Genomic DNA, 22,960 nt, shown 5'->3' on the forward strand with positions numbered 1-22,960 from the left:
CTCTTTCTCGTCGTTGCTTTTCACTTGCTTGCTTGGCAGGCAGAGAGCCAGGGAACAAGTAGATCGTGGCCTCTGCTGCTGCTTTTCTCACCACCAGCATTGTCTGGGCCAGAGCGAGAGGCAAGTGAAGAAGCAGGTTGCAATCATGAAGAGGAGAAGCAACTCTCAGAAGCTCTTTTCAGTGGGACCCAGTAGTTGTGGGTCCTCAGCAGGTGCCCAGTCATACCTACCCTTGACACTCGGCCTGCCCCCGGCTGATCTCGTCAGAGTTCAAGGACTTTAAATGGGAGTTTGAGGCTCTACATAGTCAGATAGTTTGAATCAAAACTCAGATCTTTGCAGACTTCTTGTCATCTTGCTATTATTATTCTTTTTCTCTTCGCACTGAACCACACAGGTCCTTTACCATTTCATGCTTGAATCTATATGTTCAGCTTGATAATACTACACAGCAGCAATTCTCAATTTTTATTTTAATTTTTTAATTTTTTTCGGACCATTTGAAAATTTCTGGGGATCTCAGTGGACAACTTAATAAACTTTTTTTTTGTTCTACAAAACAAAGTGCATACATAAGTCATATTTTAATATCAGGAGTTTTATTTATTATTTATTTATTTATTTATTTATTTATTACATTTTTATACCGCCCAATAGCCGAAGCTCTCTGGGCGGTTCACAAAAATTAAAACCACAGTAAAACACCCAACAGTTTAAAACACAATTACGAAATACAGTATAAAAAGTGCAACCAGGGTAAAACCACACAGCAAAGTTGATATAGGATTAAAATACAGAGTTAAAACAGTAAAATTTAAATTTAAGTTAAAATTAAGTGTTAAAATACTGAGTGAATAAAAAGGTCTTCAGCTGGCGACGAAAGCAGTACAGTGTAGGCGCCAAGCGGACCTCTCTGGGGAGCTCGTTCCACAACCGGGGTGCCACAGCGGAGAAAGCCCTCCTCCTAGTAGCCACCTGCCTCACTTCCTTTGGCAGGGGCTCATGGAGAAGGCCCCCTGTAGATGATCTTAAGGTCCGGGTAGGTACATATGGGAGGAGGCGTTCCTTCAGATAACCTGGCCCCAAACCGTTTAGGGCTTTAAATGTTAATACCAGCACTTTGAATTGGGCCCGGACCTGGACTGGCAGCCAGTGAAGTTGTAAAAGGACTGGCGTAATGTGATCTCGCCGGCCAGTCCCTGTTAATAACCTTGCTGCCCTGTTTTGCACCAGTTGAAGTTTCCGGACCGTTTTCAAAGGCAGCCCCACGTATAACGCATTGCAGTAATCCAAACGAGAGGTTATCAGAGCATGGATAACTGTAGCTAAGCTATCTCTGTCCAGATAAGGGCGCAGCTGGTATATCAGCCTGAGCTGATAAAAGGTGCTCTTTGCCACTGAGTTCACCTGTGCCTCAAGTGACAGTTCTGGATCCAAGAGCACCCCCAAACTACGGACCCGATCCTTTAGGGGGAGTGCAACCCCGTCCAGGACAGGGCAAACATCACCTCGCCGGACAGAAGAACCACCCGCTAACAGTACCTCCGTCTTGTCTGGATTGAGTTTCAGTTTATTAGCCCTCATCCAGTCCATTACCGTGCCCAGACACTGGTTCAGAACAGCCACTGCCTCACCTGGGTTTGATGAAAAGGAAAGGTAGAGCTGGGTATCATCCGCATATTGATGACACCTCAGTCCACATCTCCGGATAACCTCCCCCAGCGGCTTCATGTATATGTTAAACAGCATAGGGGATAAGATAGAGCCCTGTGGAACCCCATGGCTTAGGTGCCACGGCACAGAGCAATAATCCCCCAGCACCACCTTCTGGAATCGGCCATCCAAGTAGGAGCGGAACCACTGCATTTTGACTTTCTAATGTGATGGATGTGCCTGGTTTGTGAGCAACGTTCTGTGAAATCGGCTGTAAGGCTTGCCAGCTTTAGCCTCAGATCAGGTTCAGCATTCATACAATCATAGAATCACAGGATAGTAGAGTCAGAAGGGGCCTATAAGGCCATCGAGTCCAACCCCCGGCTCAATGCAGGAATCCTCCTTAAAGCATCCCTGACAGATGGTTGTCCAGCTGCCTCTTGAATACTTCTAGTGTGGGCATGACCTTCCTAGATAACTGGTTCCATCCTGCTTCTTTCCTTGTCAGCCTGAACAGAGCTTTTAGTCTGAGAACTTCTGCTGTAGACTGTTGATTCTTACATGGAAGAGCAGACTTCCCAAACTGGGTGCCCTCCAGATGTTTTGGACTTTAGCACTAGTTGAATTTTAAGATGCCTTTTAATAATGTGCTTCTTTTATAATGTATTAGCTTTAAATGTTTTAATTATATATATTTTATGGCATTTGCATTTCTGTTGTACCCCCCTTGATCCGGAGGGAGAGGCAGGTAACAATTAAATAAATATTATTTTGATGATTATTTAGCTTGGCCAATGGTCAGAAAAACTGGGAGCTGAGGTCTAAGATATTTTGAAGGCACCAGCTTGGGAACGCTGTGGTAGAGTGATGCCCTCGCAGTCCTTGGCCAACTGCCTATAGTATGCCTTGAAGAACCATCTTGACCTGAGTGGAGTAGAAAAGAATAAACAGGTTGGTGAGTTGCCACCATCGAGCTCCCAATAATGGCCCAAGGGGTTTTAATCATGTGGAGTGCCTCCACGGATATAGATGCATTCCTCTTCAGATTATCACCCTGCAAAAGTGGAGGACAATTGAAATCCATGTGGAGGGGGCCAGGGCTAGAGCACTCCTTCTTGCATGCTGATTCTACACACACACACACACACACTGAATGCCCAAATAGGGCTACTGAGAGAGGGATGAAGATAAGCTTGATTCCTTGGCAATCTCTATCCACATCAAGAGAAAAAGGTGAAGTTCAGTCATGTGCAAGGCATCTATCACCAATGTATGGAAATGGAAACCAAATCTTTGGATCTGCTTTTGCTCATGTATGTATGCAAGACTCCATCCACTTCTACTGTGTATTTAAGGCAACTACTGAAGAAAGATTACATTGTGAGATGATTCTATATCATGTATATGACTCTATATCATAGATAAAACAATCAATCAACACATGTTTTTGTAGTATTTATTTATTTATTGCATTTGTATACTGCCCCATAGCCAAAGCTCTCTGGGCGGTTCACATTGCTAAAGTATGTATATATTGATGATTTATTTATGCTTTCTGTGAGCCTGTTTAAGCATAATTTGGAAAAGTGACACAAATAAAATGGATGATGATGATACTGGTGGTGATGGTGTGGGGAACCTATGGCTCTCCAGGTGTGATTGGACTCCAACTCCCATTAGCCCTACCCAGCATGGCCAATGATTTTTTTTTTATTTATTTATATTTTTTATTATCAAACAATATACAACAAACACAAAAAACAAATAAAATCACTTAATTCATAAACATAAAATTGCCTTAATATTATATATTCAAATTTAACCTATTAAACATATTTATACTAAACATAACAGTGCTCCCCCCACCACGGGATCTCATTCCTGTTTCCAAAAACTCATAGTTTCATCTGTTGGTGGTTTCCCACTTCCTTTAAAGAACACAAACTCTAGGAACTTTTTCCATATACCCTCAAAATCATTCGTTTTTACTATACCTCTTTTCATTTTAATATTACATGTCAATTTATCATTTATAGCAATGTCCCACACTTCTTTATACCATTCTTCAATACAATAGTCTCCTTGAATCTTCCAGTTCCTAGCTACAATCAACCTCGCAGCCGTCAGCAGGTTAGTTATCAGTTCTTTTGCTTCTTTATTACATTTAAGTTCTTCTTGCAGTGAGAGTAATGCAATCCTTGGTGTAACCTCTACTTTAAATCCCATAATCTGCTCAATTTCAAAGAACACCATCTTCCACAACTTTTGCACATGTTTACAATCCCACCACATATGTAAATATGTTCCTTTTTCACCACAACCCCTCCAACAATCTGCTGAAAGCTGCTTATTAATCTTATTTAATCTGACCGGAGTTAAGTACCACCTCCATACAAGTTTATAGTAATTCTCCTTTATTCTTACTGACATATTTCTCAACACTCTCTGTCTCCATAGTCCTTCCCATCTCTGCTGTCCTATTTGTATCTTCAAATCGGTTTCCCAAACCACTTTCCCGACACTATCCAACACTCCTTTCTCAGCTAATATATTATATAGTTGACTCATTAACCCTTTTGTGCTTGTATTTTGTCCCTTGTCCATCTCTTTTTTCTCGATTAATTCCTCAAATTTCGTCCTCTCTCCACACTCTCCATTTTCTCTTACCCAATTTTTAGTCCATTGTTCCAATTGCCCATAGTTTAACCACGTTAATTTCAAATCTTTTAAAACTTCTTCCAACCTCTCTCTTGTATTCATCCCCCTTAACCATTCTCTTAACTTCATTTTATTTTTTTCTATTAAAACTTTACTTAGTCTATTCTTTAAATTTTTAGGAAAATTCTTTAGCATTATCACCGGTGTTAAGGAGGAATTACTTGAAAGCGTCTCCTTTTTACATTTATTCCAAAGTTCCCAATGGAACTTCAAAAAGTGATTATCGAAATCATTAAACCATTTACCCTTCCCTTTTTCCTTAAAAAATACATTCTGCAATCTTAACTCAATATTACCTAATGTATTTTCCTCCATCCAATCTAAGTCCCCTACCCCTAAAATTGCTTCGACAATATGTCTTAACCTATTTGCTATATAATAATACTCAAGGTTTGGGAGACCCAATCCACCCTTCTTTTGGGTTAAATAACATTTACTTTTATTAATCCTTGATTTCTTCTCAGCATTACAGTAATTATTTATAAGATTCTGCCAACTTTTTAACTCTAAATCTGAAATTCTTATTGGTAGCATCCTAAAAAGAAAATTAATCTTAGGTAAAATTTTCATCTTTATTAAAGCTATTCTTCCAAACCAAGAAAGATTCAGTTTCTTATACTTCTTTAACTTTTCTACTATCTCTTTTTTCAATCCATTTAAATTCTCACTTTCCAAATCTTCTAAATTTTTAGTAACCTTAATACCCAAATATTTAATTCTCTCTTTACTTTTCAGAACTGAAGCCTTCCCTTCTCATTCCTTTTCTTCCTTTTTGGTATAATTAAACAACATCAATTCCGATTTTGCAACCCTTGGCAATCTCTATCCACATCAAGAGAAAAAGGTGAAGTTCAGTCATGTGCAAGGCATCTATCACCAATGTATGGAAATGGAAACCAAATCTTTGGATCTGCTTTTGCTCATGTATGTATGCAACTCCATCCACTTCTACTGTGTACTTAAGGCAACTACTGAAGAAAGATTACATTGTGAGATGACTCTATATCATGTATATGACTGTATATCATAGATAAAACAATCAATCAACACATGTTTTTGTAGTATTTATTTATTTATTGCATTTGTATACTGCCCCATAGCCAAAGCTCTCTGGGCAGTTCACATTGCTAAAGTATGTATATATTGATGATTTATTTATGCTTTCTGTGAGCTTGTTTAAGCATAATTTGGAAAAGTGACACAAATAAAATGGATGATGATGATACTGGTGGTGATGGTGTGGGGAACCTATGGCTCTCCAGGTGTGATTGGACTCCAACTCCCATTAGCCCTACCCAGCATGGCCAATGGTCAGAGATGGTGGGAATTCTAGCTCAGCAACAGCTGGAGGGCCACAGGACCCCACCCCAGATCTAAGGAAACTGCTAGATTATGACAACATGTGTTGTGTTCTATCTAGGAGATCTGGTCTCCAGTTTGTGACTGGACATGGATTTGCTAGGTGGGCTTGGACAAGTCAGTGGCTCTCTGGTTCAGGCACTGACAGTGCATATAGGGGTTGAATGGTGACCAAGTAGGGGCCATGGGGAGGAGGGACCTACCATTACCAGAAGGGGCTTTTTATATTTAGTTAATGGTGAGGATAGTAGAGGCTGTATGATGCATGCTCTTTGACCAAGGAGTGGGTAGCAATGGCCAATATGGCCAATGTCATAATTGATCTGTAGCCCTGTTGGGCACGGCTAGTCACTCCCCAGGCACAGAGCATGCACTCCACACTGTCTTGGCCTGCTGAATCCCTCTACCACCATCATTCCTCTCACATGCACCACCATTGTCTTCAGGTACTCTGGAGCAATAACTGTAAAGAATGGTAGTCAGAGATGGGAATACAAATATGACATCTAGGAGGCAGCTTCAGTAATTCAGAGTCTTACAATGGATTCATATTCAACGTGTTGTTCTATATGCTCCTCTACCAGTTGATTCAAGGCCAATTGTGTGTGTTTTAATAGTACAAATCAGCACCACTTTCCCGAAAGTGGAAAACAGCTTTAGTTTAGCAATGAATCGAGGAGCAAAAGAACCCAATCTGCATAATGTCAAATACGTCTGTCTCTTAACAAATGAAAATGTTTGACATATTTTGCGCAAAAATGGCAGCAGTTATCTCTTCCCCAGGGGTGGGACACACACACACACACACACTGAGATTCTGTCAGACAATGGAGAAAAACTGCTGATCGTTCTAGGCTGAAAAATACAACCTGTTAAATGCTCACCTAGCAGCAGCAGCAGCGAGCATTACTTCTGGTGGCTTTTGTAAATGTAGTGTCTTACCAAAAATTAAATAAAAAATATTACCCGGATTGATAGCACTTCATTCTATAAGGTTGACATAATTAGAAGCTGGTGAAGTCCATTATGCCAGTTGTATGCAGAACAGCATGGATCGTTTTATACACAAAGCATTATTTCTATTATCCTTGCAAATCAGTTGCATTTAATAGCCAGCCACATGAATAAAAGTGCACTTCTCAAATATATTGCTGCAATCCTTAGTTCAAAAACATCTCAGCGCTGTGAAAGGACATCTGTCATATGACTGGATTATCTGAAAATGGAGCTTTAAGCTCATTCTCTTTCCTTGCAGAAACTTGGCATTGACTGGTCTTGTTATTTATTTATTTTTAAAAGATCTTTGCATTACATGGTATCTTGCAGTAAGCTGTATTCAGCATGGTTTTAATGTATTTAAAAGTCAATATCCAGGCAGAAAGATAAATTTTGCTGGGAGATAGGGTGTGTGTAATCCTGTTGGTTCTCCTAGACTTCTCAGCTGCTTTCAATGCCATCAGCCGTAACATAGGCCACCTAACTGGCTTGGGGTCTGGAGACGCTGATATGGTTTGCACATCATGACATCCTACCATGGCTTAATTTACTCATGGGAGCTCTTGCACCCCCATTGTTTTATAGTGGCTTCTCCTCTTTGCTGACAGACAAGCCCCAGAATGGTGGTGTTAGGAATTCCCCATATGAGGTGTCTTAGCTCTTTTGCATCTATATGAAACTGCTAGGAGAGATTGTCCAAGGGGGATCTACACTAGTACATGTAACATTGTTTTTACAGTCATTGAACATTTTATTTTTGAACGATTTAAAAAGTAGCAGTTTTTAAAACGTTTATTTACTTTTCTCTTTCCATGGGAATGCATTCCTTTTGGACACACTAAGAAAACAAATCCGTTTGTTCTTTCCCCCGCGTCTGCCAATTCCCCCTCCCACTTCCTCTTCTCTCCACAGGCAAACAAACCAGGAAGCAGCCTCTCAAAACTGAAACTAAAAAATGTCTGCAAAAAAGAGGCTTGGGAAAAAAAACCCGGCTCCAACTTTGGGCACAGAAATTACATAAACATGCCCCCAGGAATGCGATTGGCTAACTAAGAATTACAGGAAACCCATTTAATACGATGAAATCGGCCACATCATACCAAATAGAACAACTTATTTCAAAGAAGTTCAAAGTAAAAAATGGAGAACAGACAACAATAAAACGTCTCAAACTGAACGTCATGTGGCGAAATACTACCAAATGCACACTTAAAAACAGTAAGACACGTTCTAACTTGACTAGTGTAGATCGCTTCCAAGTGACGTATGGTCAATTTTCATTTTTATAACATTAGACATAGAATAATTTGTTTCTGGGTGTAATTCAAAGATGCTCCTGTGCATTGAGGTAATCAGATGGGCCTTGCTGCAAATGCCAACATTGTCTGCTGTTAGGTTGGCTGGCACAACCTGACACGTCCATTGCTGGGAAATCTGGTTCTTTTTTTTTCTTTTTTTTTTTTTACTGAATAGAGTTCCATGGCATGTACATCTCAATTTGTGTTTGTGAGCTAGGTTGTGGGCGTTCCCTTTTCCCTTCTTTTGCACATTTTATTTCCAGGTGCTGCAATTTATTCAATTTTCTGAGCAATTTGCACAAATGTCTGAGCTATTTGTGCAAATTATGGTCAAATTTGCGCAAATTCGGCCATAGTTTGCATCAATTGCACAAAAAACGTGCACAAATTGCAGAAAGTGCATGAAAAATCTCCCGGAAAATCCATCAACTCATCAGACTCACTGCAGACTGAGTCAGGTGCCACAGTGGGATCCAGAATGAAGTCCAGAGGACCAAACCTAGGAAAACTCACAGGTAAGACGGGGCTCTCAGTGCTGGTGCTCTTATTCCTTAACTTGTTCCAGAGAGTTAGGGCAGACCTGCTTGTTTGGGGATTTTAGGAAGTCAGTTACAACTGTATCGTTCCAATAAGCATTTAGGGAAAGTTTAACCCCACGCCAGGGATGTTGACAGTCAGGCCCATGGATCAAATCCAGCTCAGCGGGGATGCCACTTGGATCCTCTTTGGCTCCCCCAATAGCCATGCCCACTTCCCTGGCCCCACCCACTTTCACCCAATCACCAATTGGTGGTTTCCTGGCTTTTGCACAATTTCCCCTCATTCACACAGGCTGAAATGCCTCCCCTGGCATTTAGTTACTGACAGTAAGGGCTTTAAACTAAAATAGGGTGGTATTTTGGCCCTGCACCTTTTGGCTTGACTCCTGCTCACCAGGGAAATGCATCCCCCAAGAACTTCTCAAAATTGAATTCAGCCCTGGGGCTGAAAGAGCATGTGACAGTACAGTAATTGGTTTTCACAAGCTCTTTATTTTAGCATTTCATTCTAACACAATTGAATCCAGCCTTCGGGTTGAAAGGTTCATTCAACACACCTGCCTTACAAGAGAAATCCACATTCTGAACATGACGACTACAACCATCAATGGCATTGCTAATTACAAATCAGCTGCTTCTGTTGTATACTTAACATACTTTGTGGTTGTGCTGTTTCAGCTTAACTCACTAGCAAATCAAGGCTTAACTCACTAGCAAATCACATTCCTGATCTAGTGAAATGTCGTCACCATCAACCCTACATTGTCCCATACTTATTTCCAAAGAACATAAAGTCCTGCTAGATCCATCTAGTCCAGCATCCTGTTTTGCACATTGGCCAGATGCCTCTAGGGAAGCCTAGAAGGATTGTATGAGGACAATAGTTGCCTCCCATTGTCCCCCACCCCAACAACTTGTTTCCTCTGAAGATGGAGCTTACATTTAGCCATCATGGCTATTAGCTGCTGCTAGATCTATCCTGTATTAATACAATCTCCATTTAAAGTCATCTAATCTATGAACCATCACCACAGCTTGTGGCAGTGAGATCCATAAATTAATTATGTTGTGTGCTGTGCAGAAGTTCTTCCACCCAATCTACTGCCAATTGCTTCATTGTGATGAATTATAGTAGTATGGAAAAAGGAGGAAGAAGTTCTCCCTGTCTACTTTCTCCCCACCATATCTTAGGGTGATCATATGAAGAGGACAGGGCTCCTGTATCTTTAACAGTTGCATAGGAAAGGGAATTTCACTAGGTGTTATTTGTATATATGGAGAACCTGGTGAAATTCCCTCTTTATCACAACAGTTAAAGCTGCAGGAGGAATACTAGAGTGGCCAGATTTAAAAGAGGGTCACTCTAGTATAGCTCCTGCAGCTTTAACTGTGGTGAGGAAGAGGGAATTTCACCAGGTTCCCCATATATACAAATGACACCTGCTGAAGATTTCCTTTTCAATACAACTATTAAAGATACAGGAGTCCTGTCCTCCTTTTCATATGGTCACCCTACCACATCTACTTTTATAAACCTCTGTCATATCCCTCCATAAGTAGCCTTTCCCACCCTGCTTAAATTAAAAAAAAAACCTCAAAGAACTTTAGTCTGTCTTTGTCAAGAAGGTGCTCCAAGCCCTTGACCATTTTGGTAGTATTAGGTAGTATTATTTCACTTCATACAAAGTCAAACTTGGAGCCAAACTGAAATGAATGGCATCATCCCAGAGCTTTAGCACCCTCTCATTTGGGTTTGCTGCTTCAAAGTGGGGCCAACAGGTGACCATATGGAAAAGGAGGACAAGGCTCCTGTATCATTAACAATTGCATAGAAAAGGGAATTTCAGCAGGTGTCATTTGCATGCATGAAGTACCTGGCAAAATTCCCTCTTCATGATGAGAGTTAAAGCTGCAGGAGTCCTGCCCTCTTTTGTATCTGGTCACTCTAGTATAGCTCCTGCAGCTTTAACTGTTGTGACGAAGAGGGAATTTCACCAGGTGCTGCATGCATATAAATTATACCTGCTGAAATTCCCTTTTCTATGCAACTGTTAAAGATACAGGAGCCCTGTCCTCCTTTTCATATGGTCACCCTAAGTAAACTGTTGTGTTAAACCTCAGCTATGTGGTGTGCCAATCACCTCTTTTCAGGATTTTTTGTTTGTTTGTTTAATAGTTTTCCCTGATTTTTTTGTGATTCCCCCCTCAGCAATGTTTCCCCCCAAGCATTCACATCCAGGGTGACCATATGGAAAGGAGGACAGGGCTCCTGTATCTTTAACAGTTGTATAGGAAAGGGTGTCATTTGCATGCATGCAGTTCCAGGTGAAAGTCCCTCTTCATCACAACAGTTAAAGCTGCAGGAGCCTTGCCCTCTTTTGTATCTGGTCACTCTAGTATAGCTCCTGCTGGTTTAACTGTTGTGATGAAGAGAGAATTTCACCAGGGGCTGCATGCATAGAAATTACACTTGTTAGGATTCCCTTTTCTATGTAAATGTTAAAGGTACAGGAGCCCTGTCTCCCTTTTCCATATGGTCACCTTGTCACATGTGTAGGATGGAATGCATACCCTTGAGTAAAGTTATACATGTGTACTGCAAAGGCACACAGAGAAGCAGAGGAACAAAGTAAGTGCAATAGTAAGACAATGTGGATGAACCAGAAATGAAATGAGCCAGGAGTACTTGTGCAGACACACCTTTTAAACAATCATAGAAAAATAATTGCAGGGTATCTTAGCCCATTCTCATTTATTCATCACCAAGGAGAAACATTTTATTTTTGAAGGGGGGCGATCAGGAAACTTATCGAACCTGCAATACAGTGTTCTAAATGTTTTGGACAAATTTATTCACCAAGAAAAAAGCCTGCTCATCTAGTTCAAGAGACGCTTAGATGACATATTTTATGAGCAGTGTTTGTTGAAAGGCCTTGACAAACAGCTTACATCACAATAGGTCATTGTAATTACAACGATATTTTTCTTTGTAGAGATTTGAAGGCACAGTGTGAATAAAGGGAAAAATGCATTCAGCAACACAGAGACAGAAAGCAATATTAAGCTGTAATTGAAAAGGATGTGTTGCTTGGAAACTGCTGAGGATACAGCTTTGTTTCAACTGAAGAGAAAAATAAAATAGTAATTAGGAGTTCGGGGGGGGGGAAAAAATCTTTCTCTCTCTCTGATGCAGTCAATGATCCTGTTTAGAAATAGTGACACGGAATATACACTGGGTTAATCTAGAGAAGATACTCCTGGGCAATTCAGATGGAGATATTAGGCTATGAGGGCAAGCATTAAATAATGGGTTTAAGGATTAAGGAATAAATGAACCATTTGGTGTTATTTTGTTTCGTTTGAAAAGAATGAATCTAAATGTAGCTGAGGTGCACCATTGCTTTTAATTTCTTACTGGAAGGCTGTTGAACAGCAATTGGTTGGCAGTTGGAATGTCTTTATTACACTTATACCTGCTCTCCCTCTCAAGAGCAGCCAAGCAAAGCTTAAGCAGTTGAAGTGCATCATTATATGGGGCTGGATTTCAAGGGCTGCTATTAAGTGTGCCTCCAGATAGAGGACTCCTATTGCTATCCGTCAAAAGGCATTGTGAAGCTATGCTGCCTCCCCTCCTTAATGAAGCTTTTGTGGTGCAAAAAATGACAGCAGAAACAATGGGAAAAATTATAAATGGAAGGAGGCATCAGGGCTCCCCCACACCCACCCTGCCACTGAATAGAATTCCAGGCAGGTTGATGGCACAATAAAAGCCTCATCTGGAAGCCCGTCTGCTAAAAGAGCAGGTGTAGGCAACCTTTGGCCCTCCGGATGGCATTGGACTTCAACAACCATAATCCTTGATAATTATTCATATTGATGCTCTGATGGAAGTCTGACAATGTCTGGAGGGCCACAGGTTTTCCCCACCCCTGCAATAGACCTACAGCTTAGGTCTAGCTGTAGCTAGACCTAAGATTTATCCCAGGATTGTCCTGGGGTCAAACCTGTTCATCTAAGTGCCACACAGGGCATCCAGCGCTCAGGCAGGGACGAACCCGGGATGATCCTGGGATAAACCTTAGGTCTAGCTACAGCCTTAGTGTTTTACGTTTTCTTAAGATGTTGTTTGACTTCCATCAGCTTGTCAGTTTAGATGTTTCATTGTGTCAGATTCTGTGAGGGTTGGGTATGCAATGTTCTTTTTTTATCTAAATAAATGTTTAACTTGAGGAACAATCCTGGTTTATGAAAATAAGAGCATGATACAGCAAAAGCAAAAAACATTTCGGATACATACTACCTATGGTGACCATATGAAAAGGAGGACAGGGCTCCTGTATCTTTAACAGTTATGTAGAAAGGGGGATTTCAGTAGGTGTCATTTGTATGCATGAAGCACCTGGTGAAATCCTCTCTTCATCACCACAGTTAAAACTGCAGGGACCCTGCCCTATTGACCAGATACAAAAGAGGTCAGGGCTCCTGTAGCTTTAACTGTTGTGATGAAGAGGGGATTTCAGCAGGTGCTGCCTGTATACAAATGACACCTGCTGAAATTCCCTTTTCTATGTAACTGTTAAAGATACAAGAGCCCTGTCCTCCTTTTCATATGGTCACCTGTTGGCCCCATTTTGAAGCAGCAAACCCGAATGAGAGGGTGCTAAAGCTCTGGGATGATGCCATTCATTTCAGTTGGCTCCAAGTTTGGCCTTGTATGAAGTGAAATTGGTTATGCTAATTATTTGAGGCCTTAAAATTCAACCCATCCATTCAATTCACATATAACCATTGTCAGAACCCAGGAAGCAGCTTGGAAGGAAAGCTAACTCTTCAGTCTCTACATTTCTTTATTGAAAAATATAAACATGGAAACACTGTCCCCCCTTCTCAAGGAGAAAATTCCCCAAAATTCTCCCCCCTCCCCTGCAAAAGAGGCAGAAAAAACAATGCCTCTTTCAAAAGGAGAGAAAAAGTTCCCAAAAATAGGGGGCAGGATTCGGCAATATAAACATGCCAGGGAAAAATGGGGTTGGAATTTCTAAATCCATTATGCAATGTATTTACAACCTCCAAAAACAAATAGTGAAGGGAATTCCCCATGAGGTCATGAGAACTCAAACAAACCTATCTAGAGGAGGGTCATAACATGCAGAAGGCCTCACAGACTAGGAAGAATTCCCCAAAAGTGCATCTTAGGAGACATTTTATGTGAAAAGTTGGTAAACACTCTTTTCTACCTAATTTGAATGGGCTCGATTCAAAAATGTGGTTTTACAAGTCCAATTTTGTCCTGTTTTTGTCCTTTTAATTAATAAAAGAAAATTGTACATGAAATAGGTTTTTTTCTTTATAACAGACTAATTTTTCAGCATTAACATTTATTGGTCAGCAGAATGAAATAAAATAGTTCTATATAGGTTTTTAAATCATGTTTTAGTACATGCAACCACAGGCTGTATGTATCCTGCTGTCTGTTGCTTCCGACTTGGATCATTTATCAGCACCAAAAAAGCAGTTAAACGCATTTTAATATTACTCATTCATGCAGGCACTTGCTTTAGCTCTTCATTTGCATGCTGTCATGCATTGCGTTTCCCCTTTCATACAACTACATTTGTTCAATCTGCATCCTGTGGATCATCCACACGTGATGATTTCTTCTCAAGCATCAAGCATTGCAGGTAGTGACTGGAGCTTTTGCAAAATTAATAACAAAAAACAATCCATTGTATTTTGTCCATCTCATTTTTTTCTGGTATAAGAAAGAATGGAATATTACAAGTTGCTTGCCTCCACATCACTGATTGATAACGAACTCTCTGCATGTGGAACTTAAGCACATCACTTGTTGGAGATGACTGGCATTTGCCAAATACATCTGGTCTTGCCCTATAACAGCTGCCTTCATTTGGATTCTGTACATCTTGCAGACAAATTTCTCAGCTGACTTGTAGGTTTGTTGATATTTTAAGACTAGGGCAGGATCTACACTACTGCTTTATAATGGTTTATAACAGTTTTGACAACTGTTTGGGCCCAGGACACATTACATATATTGCTTCCAAACCGTTTTCAAAGGCCGTTTCTACACCAGCCATTTATTCCGGGATCATCCCAGGATCATCCTTGTACATCCAAATGTCATACATGGGATCCCAAGAGCAGGTAGGGACAGTCCTTCCATTTCCTTGGGATAATCCTTAGGTGCAAAAAGGGCCAGAAGTGTTATGTCCTGCTTGGTGTAAATCTGGCCCAGGTTCTAAGCAAAATGCTTTCCAAGGGGTTTTCTTGCCATGTGCAGCAATGTGTGATAAGGTATCACAGCCAGTGATTGCATGAAATGGAATTATGACAGTCAGATCCTCCACTGAATGAGAGAGGTTACCACACACAGTATGCACAGGGATATACTTTGGCTTTGCTGATGTGCCTGATTTCATCCGCAAGTCGTTCTGCTGAAAGGAGCCACAAACAGTACAAGAACATCAGTATCAAGTGCTGATACAGCAACAGCATAAGTGGCATACAGTTCTTGAATCAGCCTCCTTATGAGTGGTTTATATCCACAGTGGGATCAGGTTCAATCTCCAAGTAGGGCTGGAAGAGCTCCTGCTTGTAATGCTGGAGAGCCACTGCCAGTCATTGTCAACAATACTGGGCTAGATGGACAGATGGTCTGTCTCAATATAAGGCACAAATTTCCCACTATGGGCAATACTCAGCCAATGTCATTCTGCATACTCAAATAGCAGAAGCAGAGCTCTGCTGAATCCTTCTTTCCCGCAAATAGTGGCCCATTGTTGTGCAAGCAGTTCCTTAACTGGTTACACAAGCAGAATCTAAAATACCCTTGAACCAACATGGTAATGGTGTTTTACACCTCCTTTGTCTACGAGCTCTTGGACTGCTCTACCCAGCTGTAGATTCACTCAACTATGGGGGATCTAAAGTTGATTTTCATTTCTCTTAAATAAGAGGATGTCATAGACAGTTCCTTCAGTGACAGATACCACAGATTTTGCCATATACATAATGGCACTTACTTTTAACTGATGGTTTTCATTTGCTATCAGCTTATGAGCTGATTTCCCATCAGGTTTATAACAATTAAAGCTAATGTGTGTGTCAGTGTGAATATTGATTCCTTTATTACACTAGTAAATTATTGTGAACCCCAGGGAGTTATGAAACAAATTATTAGTCTAGATAGATGTCTATGGATCTATACTATAGATCTGTATGTTATAAATTCATGAAGTAATATTAAATTCAAAGCTATTTTCAGCAAGTGCTCCAGAGGCTTTTACACTATTTTCTATAGTTATAATGTACATACACTAAATTAAGGTTGCTAAATTACATTATGATTTCTTAGACAAGGTTGCAAGGCGTTAATGGCACAAAATTGTAAATAACTAATAGTGCTGAGTAACTTAAAGCCTGATTCTATAAATGTTTACTTGAAATAAGTCCCACTGAGTTCAATGGGACTTATTACCAAATTAACTGTGAGTATAGAATTGCAGATGTAGGCTTCCTCCATCTTTTCTCAATATTGTACAAACCTAAAATCTTTTGTCGAATAAGGCCCCTGTTCATTTTGCTTCTGTGACCACTCATGCTTTAATACTACTCCAGTCTCATGCTTATTTGGGTTTAGACAGTCAAGCATCCATTTCTGATCTATTATCCCTAGAATCATCTGAGCTCTGGAGAAGCCATGGCGGACACTAGTCTAAACTGTTATTGAAGTTAGACTTGCAAATGCAGACTAAATTCTCCTGTTTTAGTATATACCACAAAGGAAATTACCTGCCAGCAGACTCCTAAATGTCTATTTCTACCCACAAGTCAAGGGTCCTTCTTGGAGAGATCACTAGGAAGGGCAAGGTCCATTAGCTGTATATATTTTTCTGTCACATTTATATCCCACCCACCCTCCAGGTGATGCAGACAGTTCAATCTCTTTTATTTTATTTTCACAAGAAGCTTGTGAGGTATGAGATGGAGAGATGGTGATTGGGCCAGAGTGACTCAGGCCTTAGCTAGACCTAAGGTTTATCCCGGGGTCATCCCTGCCTGCTCCCGGGATATCCCGTGTGTCATTTACATTATTATTATTATTATTATTATTATTATTATTTATTTATTTGTTTATTTATTTATGAACAGGGATGACCCTGGGTCAATCCCAGGATAAACCTTAGGTCTAGCTAAGGCCCCAGTGAGCTTCATGGCTAAGCAGGGATATGAACATGAGTCTCCACAGTTCTAGAAGTCCATACACTCTACATATGTAGTCTTTCCAACATCATGCAGTGCTCATTCTTCTACAGGCCATTAACCTGACTCAAGCATGAAGTCACTTTGGGTTATTGTTGAACTTGCAAAGTTATACTAGTCTACAATGAAAAAGAGTATTTTTACCGATAAAATGTCAATGGAAAAGGCATCAACAACAGCAGCCAGTTTAACAAATAAAATGTACAAGGAATATCATTCTAATTTCTCTATTGTGGCTAAGAATTGACATAAATGTGCAGAGCCAGCCCCAAGACTTAGGCAGTATCTACTCTACTGCTTTACAATGGTTTGTAATGATTTTGAAAACTGTTGGGCCCAGGACACACTCCATAGACAGTTTTCAAACCATTTTCAAAGTGTTATATCTTGCTTCGTGTAGATCTGGCCTTCCTTACCAGACTAAAAGTTAGTCTTCCTCACATGTGCAGGGATATCCCAAATTGGTGATTTCTGCACCTTCAAAAAGAAAAGCCTCATTTTGCCCCCCAAAAGGACATTAGGGGCCTTGCTAGACCTACCTTTAAATCCTGGTGTGTGGAGGGGCCAACCCGTGCTAGAAGTAGCGCGGGCTGTCACTCCTGTCCACACGTGACACGCGACGGGGTAGAGGAAAGCCTCGTTGCGTCTGCCATTTTTTTTCCAGCTTAAAGGGGCCATGTGTGCAGGAGTGCACCAATGACAAGGTAGGCCTTTTTTAAAAAAAAGGTTCCCCGCTGCCCCCTGCCCTCGATTCCCCCCCCCCCGCGATGTCCGATGCCCCCTGCCCGCCCACCGTGTCCCAGGCTAAACCCTCATCTAGCAACGGCCTAGGTGGAGAATTTCTGTTTTTGGCCAGTGAGACCTGGAAACTTTGTCTTAGCAAGGAGCATGGGATGGTGTGTATAGTTCTTCCCCTATTTTATTTATTTATTTATTGCTTTTTTATACTGCCCAATATCCGTTACTCTCTGGGCTGTTTACAAAAATTAAAACCATAAAAACCATTGAAAATATAAAACAAACAATATAAAAGCATAATATAAAATACAATATAAAACCACAGCCAGTATAAAATCAAGCAGCAATGCAGAAATTATTGCAGATACAAATTTAAAACAGCAAAGTTAAAATTAAGTAGCTAGACTGTTAAAGTGCTCAGAAAATAAAAAGGTCTTCACCTGGCATCGAAAAGAGTATAGTGTAGGTGCCAGGCGAACCTCTTTAAGGAGCTCATTCTACAGCCAGGGTGCCACAGCAGAGAAGGCCCTCCATCTGGTAGCCACCTGCCTCACTTCCTTTGGCAGTGGCTCACGGAGAAGGACCCTTGAGGATGACCTATGAGAGGAGGCGTTCCTTCAGATAGCCTGGCCCTGAGCCGTTTAGGGCTTTGAACGTTAATACATTTTATCCTCACAGCAACCTTGTGAAATAGACTGGACTGAGAGGAACTGGCCAAAGGTTGCCCAGCCATCTTGGCAAAGTAGGAATTTGAATCTGGATCTCATTGGTGCTCGCCTGACCCTAAGCCAGCCTTCCCCAACCTGGTGCCCTCCTGATGTTTTGGCCTACAACTCCCAGGATTCCTGGCCATAGGCCATGCCATCTATTGCTGATGGGAGTTGAAGTCCAAAACATATGGAGGGCACCAGGTTGGGAAAGGTTACTCAAAGCACTATCACACTGGCTCCTTTTAGCTTCCTACCCCATTTTTCCATGTGCTCTCTTCTCACTGTCAAGCCTTAAAATATTAGTGCCTTGAGGCAAGGGCATGTCTAATAAAATGTTAGATGCCTGCTCTCAAAGAACTAGAAGGATGAGGCCAAATGCAGCTCCAACCCACTCTCAGGTTACAGAGGTTACAGTTGTTTCTAAATGCTTTTCTTAATTACCATGTTACCTTGGGCCAAAATACTTTGGAGTGGGTTAAATGGGCATTGGTACTAAATTAGAATTGCACGTAGGCATTTGCACTACACTTTTTTGGGGGGAAAACAGCAAAGCATTGTTTAAAAATAAAGTTCAGTAGATACACAGCAGCTGCCTTTGTCTCAACATGTTTTCATTAATACATTTTTTAGTCAAATCACATCTTTCTTATTGAGGACTGCAAACACATTCACCCAAGGATCAAAGTTTTTAAAAACAGTCTGTTCTTGTGGTATCTAAGTAGGGAAAAGATATAGGCATTTTCATTAAAGTGTGAAAGGCAATTTTTAATGCTCAGAGGCCTCCAAGGTAGCCAAAAGATGCCTTAAAATAGTTTATAAGAAAGCACTTTTGGGTGGAAAAGAGCATGAAATTTGTTTAACTCCTTAGTTTCTTAGAACTTGGATTGCCACGCGACACCCTAGAATGAATATGACTCTGAAGCGGACCTCAGGATAGTGTGTAAAAAATAAAATAAAATGCTCATTGTATCTGTAAAAGCTGTTTGTTAATGAAAATTTTTCAATAGTGAAATTAAATACAGTTGTCAAGTTGCGGTCAGTGAATCAAAAATGTCAATTGCAGTTATGGTAGTAATTGAAAGAAGGAGCAGGGGAAGAGGCATGCGTTCCTGATTAAACCCAATTCAAGAGAATTGACCTTCCTAGCAAAACTGGGAACAATCCAGGACATTTTGCTGCCTGAGGCATGGACTCAAATGGCGTCTCCCTTACTCCATATACAGAAGCTGCCCAGCCCAGCAGCCGAATTTTACTTCAGCACTGGTGATGGTACCACTTGAGGACAAGTTGTGAACCTAAGGGACACACATAACTCTTTCCACTTCTTGACCCTTACTATATGCCCCCTGACATGGCTGTCTCATACTGTAGGGGTGGCCCTGCCTGAGGATGACGGTTTGCAAGTCCCACTGAAATGAATGGGGCTGTTGTTTTTATGGTGAGAGTGGCAACTCAAAGCATTCCCTATTACAAGGAGATGACCACGACGATGCTGTGTATCAGCTCTGTTTTAGCCATCCTAAATGCTTCCCACTTATTTATAATTCCCCTTGAAAAGTAGAATGGATCTGCCCTTCATCAGCAACTACATTTTTAAATACTCCTGCGAGACATCTTGTAAGTTACTGTTTAAGAACCCCTATATATTTCTGTCGTATCCCTCTCCAGACCCAATATTTCATCAAACTCAATGTGTGCTTTCTGTAGACTTCAGCAGAACAGTTGATACACAGTTTTTTCTACCCTCATATTTCAACACTCCAATTCTTCTCAAGGCCAAAGAGTGCATGCATAGATGGGTATTGGTTTACCCCACGTTATCCTCATGAGAAGTAGGGTTTTGCTGACAGATAGGGCCAAAGCAGACATTACTTTGGATTAGGGCTGTGCACAAACCCCCCTATCCGCTCTGGATCCCGATCTGCAACTTCTGGATCAGGTCTGCTCTGCTTTCACCTGATCCACCTACGGTCCGCTCCGCAGCTCCGGATCCAGATCGGTGCTCCGTGTTTTCCCCCCATAGACTTGCATTGAAAATGTCAAACACCTATAACTTTTTTAGTTTTCAAGTTAGAAATATCAAAATGGGCACCATGAGAACTTATAAATGTATCCAGATTCATGCCCATTTTGAAGGAAATCTGAGCATGCCCTGATTTTTTGGGAATATTTGAAAAATCCCCCTCATTTTCAGAAAGGCATGTATCTCCGTCATTTTTCCAGATACAGACCTCTAATTGCCCACCATGAGAGCTTCCACCTAAATCCTTATTTATACCCATTTTGGAGGAAATCCGAGCATGTTTGATAAGGCTGAATTTTGCAGCTGTATTGTGTCTGTCCGTATAGTCCATTCCTGCCAGAATTTTACATCCTCCTGTAACATGGTTTATTGTTTGTTGGAATTGATGGCATTTCCTACATAGGTCTGTTGTTACATTGTTATATTTTATGATGTATTTTTGGTAGTTCTTGGTTGCTATAACTTGATCCTGCATAGCTATTAGGAATCCTTCTGTTTCTGGAAATAGCTCACCCTCCCTGAGCCATTAGTACAATTGTTCTTTGTTTATTTGTGGGTTCTGTATTATGTTGTAGTGCTTCCCATGGAGTGCCTTTTGTGCCCATTTTTCTTTTTTTCTCTGCGAGTGAGAGTGGTCATGTTTGGACTTCGTTTTGAAGTGCTAGGTTGAGTGGGGTGTAGTTTTTAATCTGCTTTTACTTTGGCTTTATGGATGGGGGTGTTTTAGTGTGGAAGAATTCTCTGAGTTATTATTATTTAAAGAAAAATATATAAGTAGGTGTTCAGACAGCATGCTAAGCCACAGTGGTTAAACATTTTGAGCTAAACATTATGCCTTAGTGTGTTGTGTGAACCATGACTTAGCATGTCATATGAACCATTCCTAACCATGGTGGCTACATAACCATGGTTTAAACACTCTAACTAACCATTTACTGCAAAGAGTTAGGGGCCAAACCATGGCTTAGCATGTTATCTAACAGGCACATTGCCAGTTTAGGATGGCAATGGGGACAGTTAAAATCTTGATTGGTACTAGAATCGCATGTAGGCATTTGCTCTACATAAACAGAAAGACATAGCTGCTAGATACAGATTTAAAGTAATGTGTGTTCTGACCCATAGTGACTGGTCCCAAGGTCAAGGAAGGACATGAGCCTAGGGGCAGATCCACACAAAGCAGGATATGACACTTTGAAAACGCTTTGAAAACTGTATATGGAGTGTGTCCAGGGCCTCAACAGTTGTCACTACTGTTATAAACCACTTTAAAGCAGTAGTGTAGATCCTGCCTAGGTCTCACCAATCCTTGACAGACACCTAGCTTTTATTAACAACGTACCCCATCCTAATTTTGAGGTCTACTATAGTGGCATGCAGGGCATTATATCTCTCTGAGTGACAGCTGCAATAAGATCTTCTGGTTGGGTCTTTTGTCTTTCTGTTTAGCCCCCATACAGAAAATATTGAAAATCAAACGTTGTGACTTCCTGCTAGTTCATCCCCCTATTCTCTCCAAATATAACACATAACATTGATGAATATCAGCTCTTTACACCCAGGAGGTTTAACCAAACACAAAAGTGATAAAAAGTACAATGTCATACATTTAGCAAGATTACATTATAAAATGCCTCTTGTATTTGAAAATGAGATTGGAGCTCTCATCTAATACTTTAGTCAAGTCGCTGCAGTGTTCAATAGAAAACCAATATAAACACAGCTGTAAAATATTTCTCTCCTGCCTTATGGTTTATGCTCCCCATCTCCACCCCTGTTTATCTATTCCCCCATCTCCACAAATAATTGTGTGTGAGAGAGTGAGTTGCAAGATTTTATCATACTTGCAAGATTTTATCTTTGCAGAGAAAACTGCCAGCAGGAATTAATCTACGAGACACCCTGATAGATATGAGACTGCTTAAATTCCTCATTGAAAATACAAAATAATCGCTTTCTTGAGGCCCCATTTTTGTTTTATTGAAGCAATAATGAGATTGTTGATATACTCCCCAGCACCACACACACCATCTTACAAAATGTACGAGTGACTCACAGGATGCTGAGTATTCCCTTTAGTTTGCATTGGGACTCCATCAAGGCTACTCGTCATTTTAGCACTTACTCCTCTCTTCCTAAGACTAGTTCATCTATATCCACGTCCTCTTCCCTAAAGGCAAAACCATATCTTTAACAACTCAAACACAAAGTGGACCAAGATCTCCTGGGGGTGCTCTTTTTATTATCTCTAGGCAGCGATAGATGTTCAGTAATAAAGATTTTAAAGACTATAAAGCTGAGAAGAAAATAAAGAGCAGTTAAGATGATAAAGGAGAAAATGATGCAGGTCTGACTTTTTTTTTAAGCTCTCTGCTAAAAAGTAAAAGCTTGGGGCAGGCTGACAACAGTCACTGTTGTTGGCATTATATAACTGCAAAGCTATTTTCCTTTACTGAAGTATAATACTCCATATCCACTAGCCTTTACAGATTGGCCCATATAATCGAGACTATAATATGCCATAGTGACAGCAAAGAGTAAAACCTTGTATGCTGCCGGAGAATCCAAAGATGTTGAAGATGGCATTATAATGCACTTAGAAAGTCACAAATGGCAGTTTGAAAGTTATGCTGAATGATGCTA

This window comes from Elgaria multicarinata, chromosome 5 (genome assembly GCF_023053635.1).
Source record: "Elgaria multicarinata webbii isolate HBS135686 ecotype San Diego chromosome 5, rElgMul1.1.pri, whole genome shotgun sequence".
NCBI lineage: Eukaryota > Metazoa > Chordata > Lepidosauria > Squamata > Anguidae > Elgaria > Elgaria multicarinata.